Source organism: Drosophila mojavensis, unplaced genomic scaffold (genome assembly GCF_018153725.1).
Source record: "Drosophila mojavensis isolate 15081-1352.22 unplaced genomic scaffold, ASM1815372v1 contig_16, whole genome shotgun sequence".
Lineage (NCBI taxonomy): Eukaryota > Metazoa > Arthropoda > Insecta > Diptera > Drosophilidae > Drosophila > Drosophila mojavensis.
This window is the reverse complement of record NW_025318693.1, coordinates 2,037,589-2,049,519: the sequence shown is the minus strand read 5'-3', so window position 1 is coordinate 2,049,519 and position 11,931 is coordinate 2,037,589.

The following is an 11,931-nucleotide window of genomic DNA, read 5'->3' as shown; positions in this document are numbered from 1 at the left end:
AACAGAGCAAGAGAGATAGATGGAGAGAGAAAGGGAAAGCAAAAGGGAGCTAGGGGGTGTTGGCTCATCGAACACTAATTGCAAAGCAACATCAAAATAATTATGCCCACTTCGAGCACAATAACTAAAGAATTTATACCTGCCAGTGTAGGGCAGCTTGACGAGAGATTTGCTCAAATTGCTTTCACATTAAAAACACTCACACATCTCACCCACCACTCCGGGAGCAGCACCAACCTGTCTCTGGTCGGCGTGCCATTCCTCTATGGTCATCCGATCGGCCTACCTGGCTGCCGGCGTTAGCAATTAATACCTTTCACTCTGTCGTAACGCTTGATGTTTCCCGTCCCTGTTCCTGGCCATGTCCAGCCTATGTCCAACTCCCAATCTGAAATCCTGCATCGACTCCTATCCAGGTCTGCCATTGACCGGCGGTCATTTGTTTATGTCAACGCTTGTGCGCTTGATGCTGCACGGATTAGAAAGTAATCAGTGCCGATAAGAAGCGTCCAGCGTCTCTGGAGACGATGTGTGGGAGGCTGGGGCTGTGGCTGTGGCTGTAGGTGGATATGGATGAGGATGTGGTTGCCAGGGACATGCTCAAAATTGCGTGGATGCTCGCAATTTAAATTACAGTGGCGCGGCTGTGTCCCAGCCTCATCGCTATTGCTAACCAACTGCTGAAGCCCTGGCCGGGCATTGGGCATTTTGCAGTTCGGTTACAAATGTCCATTGGGACTTTGCTAATCTGTCATTCGCCATGATGTGCTCCCGAAGGCGGCCTTTCGTTTTGGGGGTTGTGCACAGCCCCGTCATACACATGTGCACACACACACACACACACACACACTCACACCCTGCACACCCACTGAGCAAGAGAGACACCAACTGGCAATGAAAAAGGACGAGTGTTCATATAAATGACCAAAATGCCACGCATTGACCCACGCAGAGCCCGTACAGAACCGCCTCATCCTCGCCCGTGACTCGCCCGTGGCATCGACGACATGGCAGATAAAATGTTTCAATGTCCAATCGAGCTATTTGTCAAAATACTCGCACCGGATGGAAGTGGACATCCTCACGGACATGGATATGAGTGTTTTGTTTTTTCCAGCAGAGTGAAATGTGTTTGTTTTTAGCTTTCTGTTTATATTGCCTCTGCAGATACTGATTATACTACATATTTATATATGTATAGGTAGAACTTACTACATATTCGATCAAAAAGAACAACCTAATTCTAATTCCAATTCTTGATCTGCACAGGTAATAAACAGTTAAAAGATCTTAACGAAATACAAAAAAAAAAAAAAAAAAAAAAACAAAAAAACTCCTGAATTAACTAAGATCTAAAATTCCTAAAACAGTAACTTTAACATTTATTAGTATAATCTTTTTTTCAGCCACTTAAAATCGAAGATATATAATTACTTAATTATTTGTTTCTACATTTATTTATATAAAACTTGCACAAAAATTTTTTTTTTTTTTAATAATGTTCGTTTCAAATATACAAATAAAATTTTGTAGGGGAATACCACTGACTATTTTATTCTTTTAGGTTCAACCTCAGGGTTTTATATGTATTTAATCAATAATACAAAGTATTTTAAATTTAATTTATTTATTTTCTACATATTAGCCATTCGATCGTTTTCAATCACAAAGCTAACTTTTCCATAATTCAACCAATATACATATATACAAGTCCCTAAATTAACTCAACTTAAATTCTGAAATATTTCTCCCAATTGTAACCCAATACGAGAAAATGCTCTGAATGAAGATCGTGCAATTAGGAATATAACCTTCTGGTGTTGAAAACGATTTGGTATTTCATATATACTCGTATATTAAAACATTTTAATTACACGCTTCGGTTGATGGGCTAGGCAAATTGCGGGGATATTTTAGATTTGTTCCACGCATCGCTACGTGAATAAAATATAATGAAAATTTCAACGCCAATGATGGCTAACGTCGCTCTGACAGCAATGACGGAATGCTGCCAGACAGTGGGACAGTCGGAGAGTCAGAGAGACCGTCAGACCGTCAGCTAGATACAAAGATGGCATTGGCGCTGCTTGACTGACGCACTGACGGACTGACGAACTGACGGACTGTTGGACTATCGGACTGACAGGCTGTCGGCCTGTTGGCCTGGCTGCCTGCAGCGTGCGCACTCCGAGTATCCTTTTCGCCTGTTCCAGAGCCTCCCTTATGGGCGTGCATGATAAATAGCGAGGAATTCGTCAATGTCAAAATCAGACTGTTACAAACAGCGCTGGGACGGCAGCGGCAACGGCGACGACGACGACGACGACGCAATGTTGCGTAGAGGTAGAGCCAGGGAACTGGCTCTCGTTGGCCCTGGGTCCAGGACGCGTATCCACGAATGTCAGGAACGGCAATATAATAACAACAGTTAGATTCATATGAATATAGCGAGCAGTCTGCCCACTGCTGCGCTTCACGCTTCAGATGTGAATTCGTCCCTTGAAGCTGCGCGAATCATAGTCAAAGTATTTTAATATGAATGCAAATATCTTGTTCTAGTTTCTGCACATTCTGCAGTTTTCACTTGTGCAAAGTCACATATTTCGGCATGTAAATTTGTCTCGCACCCATTTCGGCAATACAGAAAATTATTGAGTGGAAATCATACAGACTAATTGCTTAACATTTGTCAATTGCTGCAGGAGAATGCATGCCAAAAATTGATGGAAAGGCAACAAATGTTAAGTTTGATTTCCAATAGATCGAGCGACAGTCGAGCGATGTGCGAGTGGCTATTAATTGGAAAATGTATTAGAAATAATATTACCTAATTTTTTTAAATTATTTCACGAAATATTATTATATTATTATTATGAATATTAAATTTATGTATTCTTCTACAAGAATTTTATTAAGCTAACATCGTTATATTAAAAAAAAAATAATAATAATAATAATAATAATAATTATATATTATTATATATTATTTAAAAATAATAATAATAATAATTAAATTTTTCTAAAAGATTTTTATTAAGCATATTCCAATAAACAATATTTATATTATTATTAAATTTATTTAAAAAAAAAGTGTTTATTAACCATATTCTAATAAACAACTTACAGATAAAAATGATTTTTCATTCATATATATTTAAAAATAAATAGTTTAAATCATTTTAAATAATATTATTCATTCCGCCTCGCTTTCCCTCTCTAGCTTGCATTATATGATTCTGTTACAATGGCGACAAAAAGACTTTCATATATATTAATTAAGAGGTAAATAATTATATCACGCGAATATCTGTATAAAATAAAATCTCTACAAACAAAAATTGAATCTCTTCAGCCAATGATAAAATATTTTTAGTTCTACCTCGAATTGGGGTACCTGTTAAACCTGTTGGGCTGTTAGGGACTTTCCTGCTTACTTACATGCAAACGAGCCAAATATTAATTAGGTTGTCAACTTTAATTTTTCCCTTTCATTTCGTGGAGACTTACATTTAACAGCTCAATTAATTTGGGGCCGACGGCGCACATGTGAGCTGGGCCCAGAGACCGGGCCGCGACTCTGATTTGAGTTATGCGATCCATTGACATTATCTGTGACAAGCGGCAACTGATTCATTCTGCGATCGGGCGCTGGAGCTGAGAGGCAAACCGAAGCTGGAGTTGGGCCCGGCCAGGGCCAAGGAGGCGGCTATCGGTTTTCGAAGACGATAAAGATCTCAGAAGGATCTTGCTGACTTTTTTGTTTGGTCGACAACAAATGGAGGCCATTACAGCGCGACAACTCTTAGTTGTGGTGAAAACGACTTTAAGTCAGTTTTAAACTGAATAATATTAATTCGCGTGATATAGCGGGTGATCGTGGCGATTAATCAATTAATTAGTTTACCTCTTGTACAAAAACCGAATGTCTCTTTGTCGCCATTGCAACTGAGCGAGACGGAGAGCCAGAGAGTGGGAGCGAAACAGCACGTTCAAGTCGTGTAACTGAATTATAATTGTCTTAGGAAGGGCGTAAACATTAAATGCAAACACAAACACAGCAAAACAAATGTAATTAATGGCATACAAAAAAGGTAGGAAACGTTGCTTTGCGGCACTTTTATAACTATTTTTTTTTCCTTTTTGTTGTGCTTTGTTTTGTTGTGTGCTTTTTTTTTTTTTAATGACCAGAGAACAAATAAAAGAAAAATGTCGTTCTGATTGACGAATTGCGTGCGTATAATTGTATCTTCCAGATACTTTTTGTATACTTGCGCCACATACAGTGTGTGGCTTTCGTTGGCTCAAACTTTAATTGAGCCACAACAACTGTAGATACGCTCGCACACGAGTGCCGCAAACCTTGCGGCTCACGCGACCCGCAACAAAATGTCGGATATCTTTGAAGCTCCGCACAATGGTAGATCTAAATACCTCTGTACACACACACACACACACACACACACTCATAGACGTGTCTATATATAAATAAACATAGATATTTTTATATATTTCAAAGTATTGCGTGTGTATCTGCGAAAACCCATTCATGTTTCGTAATTGAGAGCAAGCCGAAAAGGAGTGATTGCTAGGGGCATTGTTACAAATGTAATGAATGAAGCATATGAAGCTGACTCGTACTTGATTTCAAAAAATCGGCTTCAAAATCAAATCAAATCGAATAGAACAAACTTGAAAATTAACCTATTCTTATGGTCTTTCAAAACTTGAAGCTCAACTTTGATTATTATTCAACTAACGAAATGTAAAATGGAAAAAAATACATTTTATTACATACATTTATTTACTTATGTATTTTGTATTTATTGCATGACATCTGAAAGTCTTCAATACATATAAAAGAACTGCGGCATGGTCAAATAATTATTTATTAAAATGTTAGATTTTGAAGCTTCAATATTTCAGTCACTGAACTGCTGATTTCTAAACTATAAATTATTTTGTCAATATATAAAATATAACTATATTTATGATAATTTTAATACATATATATTTCAAGAAATATCTAATCTTATATTTCGTGTTTTTCTCCTTATTACAAAATTTAAAAAATTAAATTTCTTATTTCTTAAATAAAATAATATGCCGAGCTCATCCCAACCACTGCTTGCTTGTCATCAAGCAGCTCAGCCAAACGATTGCACTGCTTGGCGCCGAAAAAGTTCCTTGCTCATAATGGTTGTTGTCTCCGCTGAGCGAGCAATGCCAAATGGATTTGAGTGAAAGCCGGAAAATGTGACTTCCAATGGGAATACAAAGCCAATTTGCAAAAACAATATGCAACATCTAGACGTTGATGCTTACAAAATTGTACGCCAGCTGGCGCTGCGTTGATTTGAAGGCATATATGAAATACAGTTTTTGATTCCAAAAGCTATGCCAAAAGTGAAATAAAGTCATGCGGCGCACCGCTCGCTGCCTGGCATATGTTTTTGGCGGCCTCTTTGACGAGTTGTTGTGGCCTGTGGAAGTTGGTCCGCTCTTGGTTCTGGCTCTGCCCTTAAATCATTTTATGCTGCGCTGATTTTGTGTACATATGTTTGATTAAAAATTAAAATTATCATTTACGGCCCATTTAAACTAAACCGACCAGAGATTTTTCGCATGTCGTTCTCATTTTCGAAATAACAAAATATTCTTCTGCGCCGACAGCATTAAAAGCAAATCTAGAGAGGATGCGGCTGCATTGTTGTTATGAGGCCCGTCTATTGTACGAATAACTCAATATGTGTGCTACTAGACGACTTTTTTATAAACAGCCAAGAATATGTATATTTAATAAGTATAACCTTTCAATTAGCATGCTCCACTTGGACACTAAATATCGTCTCTTCTTAGTACAAATGGGATAAAAAATACATTGTTGTATATTAGTTTTCACTATTTTTAGAGATTTTCCTCATAGCTTCTTCATATTCATTTGCTATCCGGGATTTTAGTCGGCTTTTGTGTTCCCTAATTTTCCAAATGTTGTCAAGTTATCTTCGCCGCTGGACTTCGTAGCCTCCTTCTCTTCGAGGAAACAGCGGAATAGCCTGAAAAAAAAATAATGAAACAAAAAAATATTGTGACAGTTTTCGAATTCTAGGTCTAGACCTTGACTACCATAAAGTCAGTTTCTACCAAAATCGCTGTAAAAATGTGGAACAAACAAAAAATAAAGCACACAAAAAATGTTTCAGTTCTAGTTTAATTTTGAGAAAACCTCTGTGACCGGAAGAACAAAAAAATGGAACAGTAATATGCGCTTGGTACAATAAAAAAGATATGCAATAAAAATGTTTTAGACCGAATTCGCTTTCTGTCGCGCATTTTTGCCATTGTGTAAAAAATTGAGCATTTTTTTCGCCGTCGACCTCATTTTTTGCCCTCGCATTTTCCATTTAAAATGCAGGAGAGACAAAAGTTTTTACGGATTTATGAGTTTATCGCTTTACAGCCGTGTCTCAGACCCAATAAATGTTTATTGAGCTGCCTGACGGTCGCGGCCGTGCTCGAGTTTCCGACCGTAGACCTTATTTGGTAGCCGCGAAAACTGCGAAAACTGTAGCAGGGCCACGGCCCACATACAGCACAGAGCGAACTTGATCCCGATCCTTGTTGCGAATCTGCAGTTCAAGGACGTGCCCGGTTATGCAAGTCTATGCAACGGATGGGCTTGCATAATAGATGCAAATATTGGCTTTAAGCCGCCCGCCGAACCCAAATTGCTCTACTTTGCATTGTTCAATTGTTCGCACTCGATTGTTTACCCGGAGCAACGCCCACGAGTCCAGTCCAGTCCAGTCAATAGACTGCAGTGCAGGCAGGTCCTCACGCACCTCTTACACAATATTCCACAATATGCGCCTAAGTCCGGGGATTAGTTGCCTGTCATCCGCCAACAATTACGCCTGTCGCCTATTGCTCTAATTTAAATTACCAGGTCACACTCCCTCCCTTTCGCTCTCTCTCACTGTCTCCCTGTCTCCGTCTTGCTCACTCTGTACATATATTCTCCTATTCTTTCTGATGGCTGCTTAAACATTTCCTAAAAACTTACCCAGTTTTTGCGGCAGACTTTTGTTTGGCCAGTTCCGTGCTCGAGTTTCGATGCTAAATCTTTATGACTTTGCAGAAAGTTCTGCGAATTTTTATTATCATCAACTTTGCTGTAAACGCTAAGTTCTTTTTGTTATAATTTTTGCTTAACCTACCTTTGCAAAATATACACGATACCGCAGAGTTCTGGAAAGCATCAAAAAGCGTGGCTTACCTTAAACAAAGACCACTCAATTCCGGTGAAATTGAGGTAAAGGGATTCTCAACAATTTATTAATAAGTTTGCATTATAGAAAAATTTTATTTAATTAACAATTTTCTTTTTTTTTCGGTTATATTATTAATTATTATATTATTATTTGTATTATCATTATTTATTATTATTAATATTTAAAGTTTATTATTTTGACAAATAATTTTGCAAATATGAAATTATTCACTAATAATTTGGAATTTTTCTGTCCATGTATATTAACACGTTATTTAATAGAGATTGGAAATTTTTATATGAATATATTACGATCTGGAGGATAGGGGCTCTCTATTAAAAAGTGAAAAAAAAAGTTGTAAAAATTTCACAGTTATGTAAATGTATTTAAAATTTGTAAATGTGAACTTTTCGCTAAATATACTACAATTAACAAGAATATACAAATTAAATAAAATTAAACTTTTGTCTAAGCTCTAAAGCGCTCCGAAGTCAAATAATAAAATTTAATATAAATTTTAGCCACATTTAAGTAAAATTTACTACGCGTCTGCTAAAGAAAAATTTAATGAAACATGTCTCTTCTTAAATTCATAAATATACAGGGCCAACTCAGCTTGTCTTTTCCTGATGATCAAGAATTCTTTAAAAAAATAGTGATTATTTTCCTGCTTTTTTTTTATTAGTTTATATTATATAAAGAGTCTCTACGGCATATAAGTATAGAAATTTATTTAGTTATCTTGGTGTACACAAGTAGAATCATATAAATTGGCAAATGTAAAATATATTAGATATGAAAGTACATAAATAAAAATGCTAATAATAGTGCACTTCATTGCAGTAGTTTGTAGAGTTGTCAATTACAAAAATGTATAAATTAGACAGCTCATTACAGAATTAAATATTTAAAGATACAAAAATGATAGAAGGGTCAGTTAACAATAGTTGGGGTACCGGCATTAGAGTTTGATCGTGGTTAATTATCCATACTACATATGTAATTTTTCTCAACCTATGAAAGAAAAGACATTATAAAAGTTATTATTATATTTTAACTTATATAATAGCCCATATGCTTTATCCCATTTAGTTATGAAATATAATTTCACTATGTATTTTAGTAATAATAACTATAGATAATTAGAACTAGATATGATTTCATATATATAAATTATAAACTAATTGAAATAGACAACTAAACCGTATATATCAATAGAATATTTTTTTTTCCATACAAGTAATTTAAGTTGTGTTTTTAATTTTCTTTAAACACTTCTTAAATATTTGAGTGGCTTAGTGCGTATTTCCTGGTCATTCGACAGGGGCGGGAGCAGGCGTAAACTTTGTTTAGAGTAAACAGAATCCCTTCGACTGCTCGATTGGTCAATCAGGGGCTACCTGAGCAGAGCGACGCGTGTGTCTCGCAGTGAAATGATGTCTTGTTGACGGTGTTCGAAGGACGCGGCTCGCGCGACTCGACTCGACTGTTTATGGAATGTAAATGTACCGTGTCATGGGTCCTTAAACATCTTAATTGCGCACGTATCCTTCGCTAGCAAAGCGCAATTGGTTTCCAAGGCGGAAATATTATTGCCACGTCGTAAAACTATAAAACTGTCCGCAGGGGGCGATATGCAGTCCAAACTCGGATGGCCAGTCCAGTCGAGTTCTCTAGGACACAGCTCTTCTGCGTCCTCAACTGAGAACTTGCGATCGCCATCAACAAATTCGCTGAATTTAGTCGAACGCGCGCGACTTCGATTCCCGGGCGTACGACTCGTCAACGGAATCGCATTGAACATTTACAAAGAACTCGTGGGTGGCCCATAGTATTCCATAGTACGTTGTTAATGAAAGCAATCCTTATTAGCTCTCCCTACCAATTACACATTAGGTAATTCCAATTTTTAGCATATTGTTATAATGCTGGAAAATGCATGCAGACTATCGTCAAATACATTTATACTTTTGCTAGTTTGAATAGCAATATTAAATTGGATAATGATATGACTTAGTAGGATAAGATAATATTTGAATGGTTTTGAAATTTATAAGAATAAGGAAACTGTTGAACCTCAAAGATATTAAGAATGAAATACCATTCCTTTTTTAATTAATTCATTATGTTAATATATTTAAATTTCCAGACGTTCACTTTATCATCGAACAAGCTTTATAAGTAGAACCATGCTTCTAGCTAATAGGTATATAGAAATGTATGCAATTTGACCAGCGAAAGAAAATTAATGTAGCCCAGACCTTCTAAAAAATATCCATTTCAATATCCGACATTAAAAATATTGTTAAGTAATTACAATAAATTCCAAGCTCATCAAAAGCTATTTAATTTTCAATATTAATGTTAGACTATGAGATTAACTTATATTATTTCTAAATATTGATTACAGAATTTACTGTTAAAGTCCTTAAAACTTAAAAGACATAGCATTACTCCGGCTGAATGTGCTTTCAAAAAAATATATTTTATTTTTAAGACTAAAAATTATTATTATTAATTTTATGCAATGTTGAAAGCTAGTATCTGTCTCTAAGTTTAATTGCCCATTAAATAATTTTTTAAACACACTTACACAAAAAAAAAAAAAAAAGCATTTTTTGTCTAAAAGGTTTTAAAGTTTCATGTTAAATGAGTTAAAGTCTTATACAAAAATAAATAAATAAGTTTTAGATTTGCGTCAATAGTCGCCTAAATGTAAAATATGCAAAAGTAAAATATCACTCGCATCTTGGCAAAAATGACATTTATTAAAATCGTTCAAAATTAAATATATAGCTAGACATTCGAGGTATAAACTATTCAAAGACTCATAAATACTATTTTATTAAAATTTTGCCCTGATTTCCCATTTTTAATGGGTTTAGGATATATAATAAGTAAATATAAGGGCAATAGTAGATAATAGTAAATTTTGCTTTAACAACATTTACTAGCAATATTTTATTTTTATATAGTTCCCGTCGTGAACGAATCAAATTTAGACCTGCAGGAATATTTTGGAAGTGATTCACAAATTTGTTGATTTCAACGTACAGAAAATAAATATGCAATTCATTTGCGGATAAATAATGGAAATGTGTTTATTCTCTTCTGGAATCGGGTGTGTATATACATATGTATCAATATATCGTAGCATTGAGTTTATCGCCACACAGAAGGTGTTAACATTGTCGAAAGATTGTCGCACAATTCATGTGTGGCCATAAAAAAGAACAAAGCGATGGCTCACTGTAAATGCATAATTCATTCCAATGCAAGGACTTTACGAGCACCTCATTATGGAGAGTGCGAAACAATGCGAATAAGTGTGACAGAAGCAATTAATGCGCCAGGGAAATGTCAACACGAACGCAAACACTCACTGGAGGATGACATTGCAGGCAGGATGACATTGAGCTGAAATATCCTAACGACAGCCGAATAAAGAGAACAGAAGCCGACAACGACAACGACGACGACGATGGGAACGCCGAAGGCGAAGACGACTAGCCAAGGACGAAGGCGACGCGTGACGCATTGAGCGAATGTTTGTACACACAGAGCGCTAAAAGGAGCACAGCATACAGGACACAGGAGAGGTCCTTAGCAGTTGCCTTGACTTCGATTGGTGCCGAGCTCTGATCGTCCGTGATTATCCAAGGCCAGCTCACCCACGCTGGCTTTTCCTATTCGCTCATTCAGCAACGACTCGAATGGCCTCGACTGGACTTTGGCAGCATCAAGGTCAGTGAAATTGTCCTGCCGCCGACTGAGGCATGCCGAATGCGGCAGGCGAGTAGCCAAAGCTGAAAATTGCTTCATCTGCCAGCACCTGCAGTGCCTGGGCTCGAGTAGGAATGAATTTATTCACAGCCCAAATCGAGACGTGTGCATCTTAATTGGTAAATCAAACAACATTTTGAATAATTTTCTCTCTCGCCCTCGCGCTTTTCACAAATTAGGCAGCGATTGAGGCAATCACATTGATGGCATTTCAACGGCCGAGGATTGGCTGGAGAATTTCGATTGGCATTCGAATCGGGGCGGTATGGTATACGGCGAAAGACTCACGCTGCGTTCCGATTAGACGCTCTGACGCTTATACTATATATAAAACTGACTTTAAAAAAAAAAAAAAAACACCTCAAGTGCTTTGTTTCCTATGTATATGATCATGCGTTAGGCTATTATCACTAAGTCATGGAGTTTGTGGCATTTGAGCGGGTTTATAGCTATACAAAAATCAATTTTTCCAAAAAAAAAAAAAAAAAAAAAAAAAAAGTTATGTTGGTTTTAAATGGAATATTTTACTTGAAAAACTAAAGAATTATTGAATTCATAGATAAATACCAAAATCTACATTATTTTGGGGCTGTCTTTCAGGCTAAAACTTTTAATACAGAACTTTCACTTTGATCTTTCAAATTTCGTTATCTCTTGGTATTTTTTTTTTATTTCAGTTATTTCCTTGGACATTTACTTTCATTTCGACTGTAAAAAAGAGTATCTATATTTCGTCATTCCGTAAAATAGATCATGCCTTGTCTTGTTTGTTTTCTTGTTGCTGTTGATCATTTCTCTCTCAGCTATTTTGATTTTATACGCAGCTTGACGTCCCATGTTTCGGTCTGATAATGAGTGGCGATGTTGTCGATTGCCGCTG